The sequence below is a fragment of the Mauremys mutica genome, chromosome 4 (genome assembly GCF_020497125.1).
Source record: "Mauremys mutica isolate MM-2020 ecotype Southern chromosome 4, ASM2049712v1, whole genome shotgun sequence".
In the NCBI taxonomy this organism is placed as follows: Eukaryota; Metazoa; Chordata; order Testudines; family Geoemydidae; genus Mauremys; species Mauremys mutica.
Window position 1 is genome coordinate 20,653,688 of NC_059075.1, and position 17,377 is coordinate 20,671,064.

Sequence of the window (17,377 nt, forward strand, 5' to 3'; positions counted from 1 at the left end):
CCTGGGAGGCGGGAGAAGTGAAGCAGCCACGGCATGCTCGGGGAGGAGGCGGGGCAGGGGTGAATTGAGGCGGGGAGTTCCCCTGCGTGCCGCCCCCCCCCTCCCTTACTTGCTGCAGGCGGCCCTCCCTGCGCTCCCCTGCCCCAGCTCCCCCCGTTTAAATGCCGGTGGCGACCAGGGTGGCTGAAGATCCGGCTGCTGCGGTCGCTGCCGAAGAAAATGCCGCCCCCCAAATCCTAGCGCCCTAGGTGACTGCCTAGGTCGCCTAAATGGTTGCACCGGCCCTGGCTGTAAGATTAGCTATTGAGATGTCTGAGCTGGTGAAATCTGCTTCTGCGCCCAAGAAGGGCTCCAAGAAAGGAGATAAGAAGTGCTGCAAGACCAGAAAAGGAGAATTACTCCATTTACGTCTCCAAGGTGCTGAAGCAGGTTCACCGGCATCTCTTCTAAGGCCATGGGCAAAATGAGTTCCTTTGTCAATGACATCTTCGAGCGCATTGCTGGGGAGGTGTCCCGCCTGGCGCATTATAACAAGCGCTCCATCATCACCGCTCGGGAGATCCAGACCAGTCCACCGTGCGACTGCTGCTGCCCAGGGCGTTGGCTAAGCAGGCTGTGTCTGAAGGCAGCAAGGCTGTGACCAAGCAGACCAGCTCCAAGTAACCCGTCTCTGTGCTCCCCGAGATATGTCAATCTAAAACCCCCACTCTCTACCACTTGTCCGGCCTGACTTTAGAAAGACATGGTGGGTGAGGTAATATCTTTTATTTGCCCAACTTCTGTTGGTGAGAGAGAGAAGCTTTTGTGCTTACATGGAGCCCTTCTTCAGGTCTGGGAAACTAACTCAGAGCGTCACTGCTAAATGCAAAGTTTGTGTAAGCTCGAATGCTTGTCTCTCTCTCACCGACAGAAAGATATTACTTCATCCACCTGGTCTCTGGGACCAACACCGCTACAACAACACTGCATACGGTCTGACTTTGTCACACTTGTTCAATTTCTGTCAAGGGAATAGGGGATATTATCTTTATTAGAGTGACTGCACTCTCAAAACAGCCTTTTAGTATATATTCCAAAATGGGTTGCTTTGATAATGGTAACCTTATGTGAAATGCTGCTGTAATAAAGCCAGGCAGACACACCAGGGTACTTCAATGAAATAAAAGACTAGAAGGAAAAGACAGATTCCTTTTCTGCTAGGGCATTCACACTTCAGGTAAAATATTCAATTAAATTGTACTTTAAACATGGCCCAAACTTGATTGAATTCCTTGTTCCTTGTCAAGGCAGAAAAAGAGGTCCTAGGTTGAGTCAGTCTGCCAGACAGATTGCAAATACATACAAAATGATGTGCTCTAAATTAGCTGTTAGCAATCAAGAAAGAGATCTTGGAGTCATCATGGATAGTTCTCTGAAAACATCTGCTCAATGTGCACTCACAGTCAAAAAAGCAGACAGAAAGTTAGGAACCATTAGGGAAGGGATAGATAATAAGACAGAACATATCATAATGCCACGGTACATCCACACCTTGAATACTGTGTGCAGTTCTGGTTGCCCCAGATTTTATATATATTATTTATTTTTATATATATTATTTATATTTATATTATATATAAAATCAGAAAAAAGTACAGGGAAGGGCAACAAAAATGATTAGAGGTATTTAGGGTGACCAGCAAGTGTGAAAAATCAAGACAGGGGGTGGGAGGTAGTAGGTGTTTATATAAGAAAAAGCCCCAAATATCAGGACTGCCCCTATAAAATTGGGACATCCGGTCACCTTAGAGGTACTGAACAGCTTCCATAAGGAGATAGAAAAAAGACTGGGAGTGTTCAACTTGGAAAAGAGATGACTGAGGAGGGATATGAGAGATGTCTATAAAATCATAACTGGTTTGGAGAAAGTGAATAAGGAAGTGTTACTTACCCCTTCACATAACACAAGAACCAGGGGTCACCTTGAAAACTGGAGTAATAGAAACAGGATGACATTTAATAGTTCAAAGTGCAAGGTCATGCCCTTAGGGACTAACAAGAAGCATTTTTGCTATACACTGGGGACGCATCAGTTGGAAGTGACAGTGGAGGAGAAAGACCTAGGTGTATTGGTTAATCACAGGATGACTATGAGCGACCAATGAGATGCAGTCGTGAAAAAGGCTAATGCAGTCCTAGGACACGTCAGGCGAGGTATTGCCAGTAGAGCTCGGGAAGTATTAGTGCCATTATTCAAGGCACTGGTGAGACCTCATCTGGAATACTGTGTGCTGTTCTGATCTCCCATGTTTAAGAAAGCTGAATTCAAACTGGAACAGGTGCAGAGAAGGGTTACTAGGATGATCCGAGGAATGGAAAACTTACCTTATGCGAGGAGACTCAAAGAGCTTGGCTTGTTTAGCCTATCCAAAAGAAGGCTGAGGGGTGATAGGATTGTTTTCTATAAACATCTCAGAGAAAAATACCAGGGAGGGAGAGGAGTTATTTAAGTTAGTGCCAATGTAGACACAAGAACGAATGGATATAAACTGGCCATCAACAAGTTTAGGCTTCAAATTCGATGATGGTTTCTAACCATCGGAGGAGAGAAGTTCTGGAACAGCCTTTCAAGGGGAGCAGTGGGGGCAAGTTTATGGAGGGGATGGTAAGACAGGACTGCCAACAATTGCATGTAGCTGATCTGCAACAATATCTCCAATGGCCAGAGATGGGACACTACATGGGGAGGGCTCTGAGTTACTACAGGAAATTCTTTCCCAGGTATGTAGCTGGTGGGTCTTGCCCACATGCTCAGGGTCTAACTGATGGCCATATTTGAGGTCAGGAAGGAATTTTATCCTGGGTCAGATTGGCTGAGACCTTGGGGGTTTTCACCTTTTTCTGTAGCGTGGAGCACGGGTCACTTGCAGGTTTAAACTAGTGTAAATGGTGGATTCTCTGTAACTTGAGGTTTTTAAATCATGATTTGAGGACTTCAGCAACTCAGCCAGAGGTTATGGGTCTATTACAGGAGTCGGTGGATGAGGTTCTGTGGCCTGAAGTCTACAGGAGGGCAAACTAGATCTTCATGATGGTTCCTTCTGATCTTAAAGTCTATGAGTCTAAATTAATAAGAAGCATGTTTAAAGGAAGTAATTCTTCATAAAACACACAGTCAACTTGTGTAATTCAATGCCAGGGGATGTTGTGAAGGCCAAAAGTATAACTGGGTTAAAAAATAAAGAATTAGATAAGTTTACGGAAGATAGGTCCATCAATGGTTATTAGTCAAAAATGGTCAAGGATGCAACCCATGCTCTGGGTCACTAAATCTCTGACTGCCAGAAGCTGGGGCTGGACGACAGTGGGTTGATTACTCAATAATTGCCCTGGTCTGTTCATTCCTTCTGAAGCATCTGGCATTGGTGTGACGCTCTGTATCTCGGGGGAACACCCTACATCCCCATGGTCATCCTTATAAAATGGTTGTGTGATATCCAATGCAAAGTTTGTCATGTTGGGTGTCTTCAGAAGGATCATGATGCACTGAGCATGGTTGTTATAGTGATGTTATAGTAATTGTTACAGTAATGTGATAGTAGGGTTATAGGTTATAATTTCACATATATAGTTATGAGGCTTAAAGCAAGCCAGTGCAAAAACTCTCCAAGAACAGAGAGGCAGTTCACACCTCATCAGGGCATGGATGGGGCAAACCCAGCCCAACCTCACAGGAACAATGGACAGTGGCTTAGGCAGCAACAAAAGAATCTGTTAGACCCTTGAGGGAGTCACCCCCTTCCTTTGGTCAGTTTGGGTCTGCGATGAGGTCATGCTCACCTGACTCTGAAGGCGGGGGGAAAAGCCAAGAAGAAGAAAGGACATGATAAAAGGGGAGCCATTTTGCCATGCTCTCTCTCTTCCACCTGCATCTACAGACATCGCCACCACCAAGTGAGCGAAGCGCTGATCAAAGGAGAGAGCCTGACTGAAAAATAACCAGCCAGCCTGTGGTGAGAAGCATCTAAGTTTGTAAGGACATTGAAAGTGTTAAAATCAGCTTTGAATGCATTTTGCATGACCAAATCTGACTTGTTGTACTTTGACTTACAATCACTTAAGATCTATCTTTATAGTTAAAATAAATTTGTTTGTTTATTCTACCTGAAGCAGTGTGTTTGGTTTGAAGTGTGTCAGAGGCTCCCCTTGGAATAACAAGCCTGGTACATATCAATTTGGTTGTTAAATTGACAAACTTATATAAGGTTGCAGCGTCCAGCGGACATAACTGGACACTGCAAGATGGAGGTTCCTAGGGTTGTGTCTGGGACTGGAGATATTGGCTAGTGTCATTCGCTTGCAAGTAGCTGGGAGCAGCTTACATGCCAGAGGCTGTGCGTGAACAGCCCAGGAGTGGGGGTTCTCACAGCAGAGCAGAGTAAGTCTGACTCGCAGAGTCAAGGATTGGAGTGGCCTAGCAGAGCACTGGTCCAGACAACACCAGAGGGGAACATCACAATTGGCCACTGTCAGAAGACAGGATACTGGGCTAGACTGACTGTTGGTATGACCCAGTATGGCCGTTCTTATGTAAATTTGCTGAGCATAGAGAAAACAGTCACTCTAATCCTCAAACTCCAGCAGATCCTGGATAGTCTTTCCTTAATCTCAGGCTGAGCTTAGTAATAACAGCATTTAGCTGTGCCATATGGACATTAACTAATTAACCCTCACAAAGCAAGTATCACTACCCTTATTTTTCAGATAGGGAAATAAAGACCAATACAAAGTGACTTGTCCAAGGCCATATAACAAGTCAGGACCAAGCCAGGATTAGAACTAAGTGCCTGCTGAGTTCTAAGCCTGCACTCATTCCTCCAGCCCACCCTCACCGGTGGTGAGATGCTCCCAGAACTTGGTGTGGAGTGATGGGGTCACCTATTTTCCACTCTACAACCTCAGCACCAGAGAAACACTACACAACAAATTGCTGTGATGCTCTAACATTGCTAATACTGTTAGACAGGCAAAATCCTTCACCCAAGCCTGTCTCACACACACTGCACTGGGCCAATCGTTAAGGAAGTATTTTTGTCCCAGATGATTTGGAATTCCCTCCCCCAGCTTTAGTTTGCTTCTCCTCTCACGATTAAAATAAAAATACAAGCCTCAAGAGAGCTCTGGTTCCCCACTTCCCTTCAGAAACAGGAAGTATTTCAGGAATCTCTCTCTCCAGGGACAAAAAATACCTCAGGAGGCCTCCAATCCAGTAAGTGGAGAACAGCCCTGCATATTGGGAAGTAACTTTCCTTCCCTTCAGAACCAACCTCTGAGTGTTGCCAATGATTGTAACATTCCTGGGGCCTTTCCGTGTGTCTCTGTGTGTGGCTGGCCTGTGCCCAGGACGTTTAAATACAATGCTCTGTAGATCTACTTCAGGTCTGATGCAATGTTACCACATCTTATGTCATAACAGCCTGTGGCATCGTATGGTAAGAGTGGCAAGTTGCAACATCAAGGGGGAAAAATATTGTGAAAGGTGGCAATGTGGTCTAGTGGTTAGAACAAGGAGTCAGGACTACTAGGCTCTCTGCTTTACTCAGCCATTTACTCATGTGACTTTGGTAAGTCCCTTCACTCTGTGACTCAGTTTCACCATCTGTAAAACAGGGGTGACAAATGCCTATTTCACTGAGTTTGAGGATGCTTAACTAAATGTTCATGAAGAACTTAGAGAGCTTAACCTATAAAGATCCTTCATGACTCTGCCTCATTATCTATCATACTTATCTCACTCCTATTACCTTAGTATCTGAGCACTTCATAATCTTTTATGCATTGAAGTACACAACAGCCTTGTGAGGTGGGCATTATCCCCATTTTACATATGGGAAACAGAGGCATATAGTAATTAAATGACTTGGCCGTGGTCACACAGGGAGTCTATGGCAGATCCCAATCTCCCAAATCCTAGGCTAACCACTGGACCATCCATCTTTCCAATCTTTATATCCACACTGTATATCCTTTGGCCCCTCTGCTCTGCCTGTCTCAGATGGCTTTGTGCTTCCTCCCATGCTACTCCTTAGAGAGTTAAGAGCGGGTGCTACCGATCCATAAGGCCATGGTCCTGTCCTCCTTCACATCCCTTCTCAAGACCCACGCCTGCCTTGATTCCTACAAGAAATGAGCCAGCGTTTAGTGGCTGAGCTGAGGGGGTGTTGAGGAAAGCTGATATTTGTGTGATTATAATTTATCAACTACAAAATTTTAAAACAAATTGTATTTCAGAACTGTACCTACTTTATTATCTCACTGCCTGTAGATCTTAGATGGTCAGGTTTTTGGTGCAGGGCCTGTATCTACTTCTGTGAGCCCAATCCTGCAAAGTGTGGCTGATGGAACCTCTCACCATTCATAAAGTTACACATGTGTTTAAATCTTAGCAGGATCAGGGCCCTGTCTGCTTAACATCTAGCACAACGGGCACTAATCCTGAGCAGGATCGCTGTTTGCTAGTTGCAATATAACCAATAGACAAGAAGAGTGCGTGACGGAGCAGTGCTGCATCTCTGAAATGATTATTGATAGAAGGAACCACAATGTAAAATGAATGGTTCCCCAGCACCTCCACCATTGGGGTAGTTTGTGAGGAGCTGGATAGTAGTGTACAGTGGTAGAGAATAGTCAGAGAGAAAGCTCAGCATGGGGAAGGTTGTTGTAGGAAACATGCTGCACAGAAGGGCACACCCCTGCCAGGTTTATTTTCCTTGTTCCCATGGAAACAGAAGCAATGTCCTCTAGCTTTGCTGGTTTTGCTGCTGCTTTTTAAATATAACTCATGCTTACATTCACCTACCAGTAATGACCCATTGCTGAAGTGTTTAATCAAGGCTCTTCTGACGTGTCCAGGGTATCAATACCTTCCCTGCTGTAGGATCTGGGACTAGATTTCAAGGGACAACAGGATAGTCAAAGCCACAAAATGGAGAACAGCATATTGTAGATCTGCCAAAGCTATCTAATCAGGGAGCCGACTTGAGTTCCTTAAATGGAAGCAAAGTAAAGCCCTGGCCCAGCGTGTAAAACAAGCTCTGACAAGTCAGTTGTAACTCCCGTCTGCTCTAGTTCAAAGTCACGTTTGCTGAAGCCAGAACAGTAAACAGTCGGCTTTCAACTTTCTATTCTACAGTCAAAAATGTAACCAGTTTCCCCTGCATGGCACTGCCCTTCAAAAGAGCTGCGTTTCCACTAGCAGGCTGGAGAGGATGTCTTTCAAATCAGAGCGCTTAGCTCCCTGCTACATTTGCTGAATACAGGCTTTAGGCTTTGAATGGGGAATGTGCTTTTCTCCCCCTACCGTATCCATTTGCAGATTTGTGACTATTGGGAGATATAGCTGAATCTCGCAGCTATGTTCTTATTCATACAAATGAAACAACTGATTTAGTGCATTCCCGTGACTTTCTACCTGGCTCCCAGCGGTGTGGTGAAGCCTAGTGAGCTGGAGGTTGGGGCCTGTTTTGAGGTGCTCACATGAAAGCTGCTGTGCTGGAGCAGTACAGACTATTGCACGGCTGGTTTAGTTCCCTTTGAGTGTTGCAGTTTCATTTTGCGCTCAAGCCCAATTCCTAGGAATTCCCAAGTTGTGGAAATCATGGAGTTAGACAGCAGCAGTGGAGACCTGCTCCAGACAGCTGTGCAGACTGTGAGCCACCAGGAACAGCAGCAGCGGGGGTCAAGAAAGGTTTTAAAGCAGGGATCTCAAACTCAGATCACCATGAGGGCCACATGAGGACTCGTACATTGGCCCAAGGGCCACATCACTGACACCTTTTCATATAAAGATACAAAAGCCCCACCTTGCTCTGCCCCCAGGCCCGCCCCCACTCCACCTCTTCCATGAGGCCCTGCCCCTGCCCCACCTCTTCCACAAAGTCCCCATCCCAACTCCTCCCCTCCTTGCCCCAATTCCAACCCCTTCCCCAAATCCCCGTCTGTGCCCCACCTCCTCCCCTGAGTGCCCCGCTCCTCCCCCTTCCTTCCTGGAGAGTGCTAAGCACCGCCAAACAGCTGTTTGGCTGCCGGAAGTGCCTTGAGGTAGGCAGAGGAGGGGGGATGCAGCACGCTGGGGGGGAGGGAGGGGCGGGGAGCTTGGCGGGCCACAGCAAATAACTCCACGGGCCACGTGTTTGAGACCCCCATTTTAAAGCTTGCCTAGGAGCAAGACTCCCATGATGCCTTGCAGTTAAAGTTAAGCTAACTTTAAGAAGTGGGTGTTGATCAAGCAGCTAACTCCTAACTTATTTTGAAATTGTTGCGTCAGATATTTTAATAACTGCAAAATATGTTCAAGAGGTACAATGAACAACATTACTCCTCCAAGAAGGACTAAATCATGACTAATTGTCACAGATCCACAAGATAAGTGCTATGCACCCAGCTTTAGAACAGTCTCTTAGAGGAGCCCCTTTGATATGGCAGACCCCCAAGGGGTCTCACTCTTACTTCAGAGTCGGTCACTCAGCCTCACTGGCACTGAAACTGACCCTCTAGGGTGTTAGCACTCCTGCTTCATGCTGTGTGTTCAGCTCAGTGAGTCCAACTGAGACACACTCCTGGTTAGAGACTGGTATGTGCTTTAGGAATGATTAGAGTTCACCCAGTATTTGCACTGACACTCAAGCAGTGATTTGAAAACAGTAGGTTTATTAGTCAACTGGAACGTAGCCAGTGGAAGCCCTTAGGTTAGTACAGAAAAAATAAAGGTTAAAGCATAGTCCATTCTGGTAACCCCCAGCAATTCACCAGCCAAAGTGTAGTGAACTCCATTTCAGGTTCTTGCTGATTTCCTTCCTTAAGTCAGTTCAGAACCCAACTCTTTATGTCCCCAGCTCACACTCCTTTGTTCTGGAGCTGAGGCCTCTGCTCAGCTTCCCTGGTGCGAGGCAGGGAAATCCTCTGTCCTCTGGGTCTTTGGTTGCTCATGTCAATGTTCTGGTAAGTGGTCTTTCCACTGACGTGTATCAGCTTCAGCCTGTCCTTTTAATGACCTATTTTGTCTGCTCAGACAGCTAAGTGACACCCCCCCCCTACATATACCTATATCTCTTAGCCAGCCCTGAGAGCAAATGTAATTCTTCCCCCCACAGCCACACAAAGTATAGGGAAAACTGAGGCACACATAGGGGTAAAAAAATTCCCACTTCATTACACTAACTATAAAGTGTTCAGGCAGCTGGAAAGCTATAAGGGAATGGGAACTTAGAAGACAACCTACATAAGGACTGGAATGAAACAATAAATGATAGATTATAGGGACAATTATACCCCTATCTAGAATTTGCAGACTGGACGCTGGCTGTCAGCAGGCTACAGGGAAAGGTCTTCTGCAGCTCTTTTAACCGTATTCCTCTATGTATGTACCAAGTGTTAAATCAATAAATCTAATCAAAGCTAGTGTAGCTGAGGTTTTTTTATTAAATTAATCCAGACTCTAAAGAACCCCTCTCACTGAGCATATAACCACAAGCAATAATTAATGCAAGCTTTAACTATCAATTAATTGGTTATTGATTATTGTCAAATTATTGAATATTCTTTATCAATACGGACCAGCTGCAGCTGGCTGCCAAACCACCAGAAATTGCCAGGCGGGGACTGCCCTTCACTTTTGAAAGTTTGGAAACAGAAATGAGAGAAATTTTCTAAAAAGGTGAAAATGATGCTGTGACTCTTCCCCCAGCCCAGAAACCATCACCTGGAAGGAGGCAGTCTCAGAACGCTGCTGTGTTCCGGGGAAGGAGTCTGGAGCCCCAGCCCTGTTCCTCCAGCCTTTGCCCCCACAGGCTGCTCAGGAGACTTGCCAGCTGTGACTCAGCCATGACTAATGGGTAGATGCTATCTCCCTTCCTCTCGCCCAAGGTAGGTAAGAGCCCCAGGGGTGCCATGACAACACAGACAGCGTATTTTGAGGAAATGGGTGTCTGATGCCATTTACTCTTCCTCTTATTACTATTTTCACTGCTGTTCCACCCACCACGACTCCAGGAACACCCTGCTCCAGCTACACCCATTCCCTGGGCTCAGTCAGGTTACAATTCCAAAAGATACCCAACAGCTGACCATGGCATCTGGCAACCCAGACTCCTCCACTCAGATCTTCTCAGAGCACAGTCTGCACCTGCCCCAGGGAAGAACTGTCCATGGAAACAGGAAAGCAGACATAAGCAGCCAGATTCCAGATGCCGAATGTCTATACAGTGCACAGGAGCACTACCGAGGCATGGGCCAGAAGCAGACAGCACAGAGGGACAGGAACTAAAGTTGATGCTGATCAAAGCAAGCTCTGTCACCAAACAATGAGTGACCGTAGCTGTGATGAAGCTCTTGATATAGGCTGCATCCCTGAGACATGGATGGATGACGCTGCAAGGCCTGTGCTAGCCCTCTCATCCCCCTGGGATATTTGGTACAGCCCCAACGTGGACAGGAGAACAAAAACCAAAACCCAAAGTCTTAGTGACCATGTACCAGGCCTTTGGCCTTGGCTAGGCTCAGTAGTCCTTGCCCCTTTACTCCTAAGACATACAGCACCCTCCTGCTGGAGCGGGGGATAGTAGGGGAACCCAGGCCCCCCCTCTTCTCTGGGTTCCAGCCCAGGACCTTTGTGAAAAGCAGCTAGGGTCTGTTTCTTATGATCCCTCGCTACTCCCTGCCTTTGCATGCTTGCAGGCATCTGTCATGGAGGAGCGCTCTCCAGCCCTCTCCCTGGAGTCGTGTCTCTCTGTGCAGCTTCCCCCAGTTTGTCACTGAACTCTCTCAGGGTGGCTCCTAGCCTCTCTGGCAGCTGCCTGGAATCTCTTGAGCCCTGCTATCCTCTCCCTTCATGCTCAACCCCAGAGTATAAGGTCCCTACTACAGGTCTCCTCCCTCTGTCTTTCTGTACTGGTCCTGCAGTCTTGTTATAGGAACCACCCAGTCTGGTTCTCCCCAGCAGGATCTAATCCTCAATTACTTGCCTCCCTCAAGGTGCCATACAATGGGCTAAGTGGGCTCTCCAGCTCCCTTTAACCTTGTCACTGCCCCTGTGAGGTTTATACATCCCATCACACCAACAAGTGGCCCCTTCTCCCCACAGATCTCCTTGGCTTTTGAACACTCTGTGCTGGATGAAGACAGAAGGTCAGAAACTTGAGTGTCGGGGGGGGGGGGGGGGGAGAAGAGAGGCTGATACGTGAAACATAACTAACTCCACAAAACCTATGCTGAGGTTGTGTTACAGCTGCCAAATCCCAGCCCAAGGATACACAGCTGCCTCCTCCACGTTGCCTTTCACTGGATATTTTCAAGGTGAAGGCCAGTATCCACCTCGCTCACGCAACCTTTCAAGCACTGGGCTTGCTGATAATCAGAAGTCAACCTTCATCCCAGTAGAGAGGATAGAGTTTATTGGAGCGGTGCTTGATTCTACTCAGGCCAGGGCCTTCCTCCCAGAAGACCTTTCCCAGACAATGGCGTGTATGTAGTGCAGCATGCGAGACTGCACCTCACACCCCTTCAATATTGTGTACTTGCCGAATTGCCATCATTTGGACTCAGTGCTCATAGTGTCCACTCCGGTCCTTGACTGGCGGAGGGACCCTCAATTGGTGGGCTCAGGTGTTCCCTTCATCAGGCCCCAGCACTCAATCTCCCTAGTCTTGGGTGCTTTGGAGCTAGCCTTCGATCAGCCAGTCATCAAGGTATGGGTAAACTTGTACTCCTCACCTTCTCAGGAAGGCCGGTACTATTGCCATGCATTTCATAAAGACCCATGGGGCTGCTGACAGGCCAAATGGGAAAACAAACTGGTAGTGGGGCTGATTCACAACAAACCCAAGAAACATTCTGTGGCCTCAGAAAACTGGGATATGGAAATAGACATCTCTCAAATTGAGGGAGGCGTTTCTCTAGTCTCTGGGAGGGAATGATGGAGACTAGGGAGACCCTGCAGAACCTCAGCTTTTTGAGATAGCTGTTGAGGCAGTGCAGATATAAAATGGGTTGGAGACCACCTTGGGATTAGGAAATAACATGAATAAAATCTCTTCCTTCTTAAGTCCTGAGGAACCTCCGCCACAGCTCCTACCCGGGTGAGGGCTTGCACCTCCTGGACTAACAGCTGTGTGTGAGAAGGGTCCCTGAAGAGGGATGAGGGTGGAGGGGGAGACAAGGTGGAAAAAAACTGGAGGATATATCCATCTTCCACCATGTTCAGCACCCAATAGTCTGTGGTGATAAGCGACAATGCCACGCTGAAGTGGGACAAATGGTTTGGAAATAAATAAGGGACTGGATCTGATGTGGGAACTGGTAATGTCTTCAGGCATCAAAAGTTCTCTTTGGAGCCCCCCCCCCCCCCCGAGTACCTGGGAGGGCCAGGTTGCAATGCTGATGCGGATGGGGGTAGTTGCCTGTGCCTAAAGCCTCTACTTTGCTTTGTGAAGGTCCTGACAAGGCAGCAGAGCAGAGCAATGTGTGAGCTGTTGGGGCCTAAAATGTTTCCTTGAAGGCACCGGGACATGGAGACCCAGGGAGTTGAGGGTGGCTCTGGAATTCTTCAAACTGTAGAGCTTTGCACCTGCTTGCTCTGAGGAGAGTGAGCACCCTTCAAACAGGAGGTCCTGAAGGGACTGCTGCACCTCTGCCAGTAGGTCAGAGGACTGGAGCCAAGAGCACCTTCGCATGGCCACCACAGATGCCATAGATCTGGTCACCGCATCCACTGGGTCCAGGGTGGCTTGCTAGGCAGCGCTGGCTAATGCCTTCCCCTCTTCCACCAGAGTGGAGAGCTCCTGTGTAGACTCCTGATGGAGCAAGTCCTTAAATTTTGACATGGAGTCCAGATGTTATAGTTGTACCTCCCTAGCAATGCCTATTGGTTGGAGATGTGAAGCTGTAAACCATCAGTAGAATAAATTTTTCTACCAAAGAGGTCTAGTATCTTTGAGTCTTTTGCCTTGGGGGTCTGCCCCTTGCAACTCCTGCTTGTCCCTTTCATTGGCTGCTGACACTACTAGGGACCCCAGAGTGGGGCAGTACACATACTCCTAACCTTTGGTAGGGACAAAAAGTATTCTTTTCTGCCCTCTTCGGAGTGGGGGTTGAGAGGATGGGATCTGCCAAAGGGTTTTAACTGGACCCATAACAGCCTCACCAAGAGGGAGAGTCACCTTTGATGGGGCCACCACGGCCAAGATATCTACTAGGCTGTGGGAGGACACTTACTACCTCCACTTCTAGACCTAGCTTTGAGGTCACCCTCTTCAATAGCCCCTGATGAGCTTTTAAGTCATCCTGAGGGTGGGGTGTGATGTGGCTGGCCCTGACGCTACCTCCTCTGGGGATGAAGTGGTAGTGGCCTGCATCGGCAGGGGTTCCTCCTCCTCTTCCTCTGCACTGTGTAAATCCCATAGATCCAGGTCTTGAATGTCAGTACTGGGCTCGGTACCAGAGTTCAGGTCCGGTGCTGTTTGGTGAGACAGAAGAGCCTCTCTCTCAGACACCGCTGAGAGAGAGAGAGAGTAATGGGGGGCTGGCACTGGGGGGGAAGCCTTTTGGGTTCTAGAATGGCCATTGCATTTGCATAGGCCAGGGCCCACTGGCCTAATCACACAAGGTACCCCCAACACTGGGATGTACCCCCATCGAATAGGACTGAGAAGGGCTGTATTGGTAGGGATTCCTTGTCTGGGTGAATGACTCCACCTCCACTCTGACGACGAGCCTTCCTCCAGGGATCATGGAGATGTGGTACCTGTCAATTCCAGGGGTTGGTGCAAAGGATCAGGGGATTGGTGCAGACATGGAGAAACCCGTGTTGATGCTAGCAGGGACAGTTTCCCTCTGGTTGGTACCGATGGCCCCAGTACCGAACGGGAACTCAGGGCAACATGCTCCCTTCTGCTCTCCAGCACGGATGATGCTGACTCTTGGACTGCCAGCGATGGCAATATGAACAGTGAAAGGAAGTCTCTGGCCGCAATTAATGCCTCTGGATTGGACATCACCGTTATCTCACTGGGGCCACACTGTCCCTCCAGTGACAACAGCTGACCTGGGACTGGACTCAAAGAAGCCTGTGAACAGGATGGAGTCGACAGTACAGCCTGCTGTGCGGGGGGCAGACGAGTGGCCAGACTTGGGTAGCACTCTGCTATTTGTCCCATGAATGGCCTTTTTAGAGTTGGGGAACACCCTGGCCAACTGCTTGTGTTTCTCTCTCGGCATCAGTGACAGGGAACAGTGCCAGGAGTCACTTCCAGTGGGTGGAGCCCTCCGTACGGACGCTGAGATTTGGTGCCAAGTCCAACATGCTCACTTACAAGGAGGGTCTGAGCGTTGCTTCCATTAGGAGGACTTTAACATGGCCTCCTGCTCTTTCATTGTACACAGCTTGAACTAGTGGCAGATCTGACAGCAATCTCTGATACAAGTCTCACCCAAGGACTTTAGACAACTGGAATGCGGGTTACTCAAAGGCATGGCCTTGCTGCAGGAGGCACAGGGCTTGAAGCTTGGAGACCAAGGCATGAAAGGCTCAAGAATCAGAGGAATCTCTGCTAAAGCAGTGAGAGTCCAACTATTTACAACTACTAACTCAAGTTCAAACCGAGAAATAACTATTGGGAAGAAAAAAAAAACAGAAGGGATGGAGTGACAAACGAGAACCACCTATGAAGAAAGAGGAGCAGTTCTAGCAACCATCACAGATGGTCAGAAGGAACTGAGAGGGTGCAAGGTCATTTTACCGCGCCATAAGCACAAGGCATCAGAGTCAAGCCAGCAGGTATCACTGAGGGAAAAATTTCCAGTGACTGTCCACGAGGTGCGCACACACCTAACGTGGAATGGAATTGTGCAAGTACTCAAAGAACCACCATTCCGTAGCTAGAGATTTCTTAACCACAGCAACATGCTGGCCACATCCTCTTTCCCCTGGTCACACACTTGACCCATGGGGCTGTGAGGAGGTATGGCACAGTGATATAAAGCAGGCTCTAACACACATGCTTTCCCCTTGGCTAGGGGAATCTCTATGTGGCTAGTTGAAGCAACTTTATGGAGCTTTTGCACCACTGGAGCAGTTCAAAGAGATGCAGGGTAGCACAAGTGCAACAAGGGGAGTGTTTGGCCAACAGAATGGTTAGTGGAGATGATGGGAGAAGGAAAAGATGTGCCCATAGGTTTCAGATCCTGAGGAAGTCTGTAGAGAGAACAGTTAGATAAAAACAGTTGTTAAAGTTTACACTGAACAATTTTGCTTTGGAACATTTGTAATGCAACATTTACAGAATGTACGTAAAGAGCAAAACAGCAGTTAGACCATTCAGTTTAGTGCACACATTCAATACGCTCAGAAGGCCCAAACTGGGGGCCACAGTCAGTCACATTCTGCTGACTCCATCCATGTTTCTGACTGCAAAAAGCATCTAAAGCTAAAAATATATAACACTTCCCTATTACTCTTCCATGTAAATGATTGCTACAATTGGCAGAGTTGTGCAATTACAATTGGGTGGGAAGATGAGCACAAGCCTCTCCTGTAAGATGGCCATCCAATGAAAATGCTTGACAATGGCTGCATTATGCAGTTTGCAAATTTCCATGAAGGCTGAATCCAAACATCTATTATGGAGACAAATAGTCCCTTGAGAATTAGCTCCCTCTAAAGTTTCAAACTTTAATTATTAAAATAATTAAGGCTACAGCAAAGTGAGGATTTTTTTTTTAAAACAGAAGAACACGGGAAGCGTTTTTCCCCCATAACTCTCTCATAACTCCAAATACAGCCAGAAAGATTTAGTTGAAGATTTAAAATACAAAAATACTTTCTGTCAGAGCAAACATGGATAACTATAGGCACAAAGCTTAAAGGTAATAATTGGAGATATACCAATCTCCTAGAACTGGAAGGGACCTTGAAAGGTCATCAAGTCCAGCCCCCTGCCTTCACTAGCAGGACCAATTTTTGCCCCAGATCCCTACCTAAGTGGCCCCCTCAAGGATTGAACTCACAACCCTGGGTTTAGCAGGCCAATGCTCAAACCACTGAGCTATCCCTCTCCCCCAAAGCTTCAGAAAGTTATGTGGTGGAACACAAATGGAAACTGATCAGAGACCATATGATTACAGTGGCATGGGAACTTGTGACATGTTTAAAAGATTGAAAGCTCTAAGTCCTGTAAAATTAACATGCTTAGTCAGATTCTTTTGAAATTTGTTGCATCAACAAAAGGGAGATAGAAATTTGGATCTACAGTAACTCCTCACTTCACATTGTAGTTATGTTCCTGAAAAATGTGACTAAGCGAAACGATGTTATGCAAATCCAATTTCACCATAAGAATTAATGTAAAGGAAGAGGTTAGGTTCCAGGGAAATTTTTTTCACCAGACAAAAGACCACACACACACAAAAATATAAATTTTAAACCAAAAGATTAATGCTGGTACACAGTGATGATTGTGAAGCTTGGTTGAGGTGGAGGAATCAGAGGGTGGGATATTTCCCTTACTGTTAAATGATGAACTAGCAATTGGCTGAGCCCTCAAGGGTTAACTCCCTCACTCTACAAGGCAGCAGGAATGGAAGGAGATATGTGCATTCCCCTTTAACTACACTGCCTTATTAAATCAGCTTGCTGAGACCACATCTGCTGCAAGCTCCCTCCATCCTGAGCCCTGGTGTGTCCCCCCCTGCTCCCCGCTTTACCCCATCTTCCATAGAGCAGGGGGAAGGTGGACACTCTGACATTAGCCCCCCTCTTCCTTCTCTCCCCCCGCCCCGCAAGCAGGAGTCTCAGGGAGAGGGCAGGAGCAGCATATGGCAGTTGGGAGAGGGACAGCTGCACTTGCTAGCCTGCTGGGCAGCTGCTGCACAGGGAACTTAGGGGAGCGGGGAGCTGATAGGGGGGCTGCTGGTCCACTCTGGTTCCAAGCTCCCCAGCTAGCTGTAACGGGCTGCTCTTCCTGCAAGCAGTAGACAAAGGCAGCTGCCAAACGACGTTAAAAAGGCGCATTACACAACTTTAAATGAGCATGTTCCCTAATTGATCAGAAACATAATGAAACAACGTTAACCGGGATGACTTTAAGTGAGGAGTTTACTGTAAATTTGAATCACTAACCCTATCCTGCACTCTCCTGAGGGGGAGGACATACCAACTGAGCAACCATAACTTGGCATTAACGTCGCCTTTTTACCATTGACTACCTAGGTTCACAATCTTAACTAGAACAGTCACAGATAGGTGTCCACTATATTAAAACAAAAACAGCAAATATTTCCATTTAAATCTAAGAAAGAGGGGAAATTGGAGATTACTCTTTAGAAAACAGGAAAGAAGTTTTATCTT

At 47.2% G+C, this 17,377-nt stretch overlaps 1 pseudogene; it reads left to right on the top strand.

The window, feature by feature from the left end:
• The first annotated feature begins 308 nt into the window (after positions 1 to 308).
• Positions 309 to 663, top strand: LOC123369688 (annotated as a pseudogene).
• Positions 664 to 17,377: the final 16,714 nt, after the last annotated feature.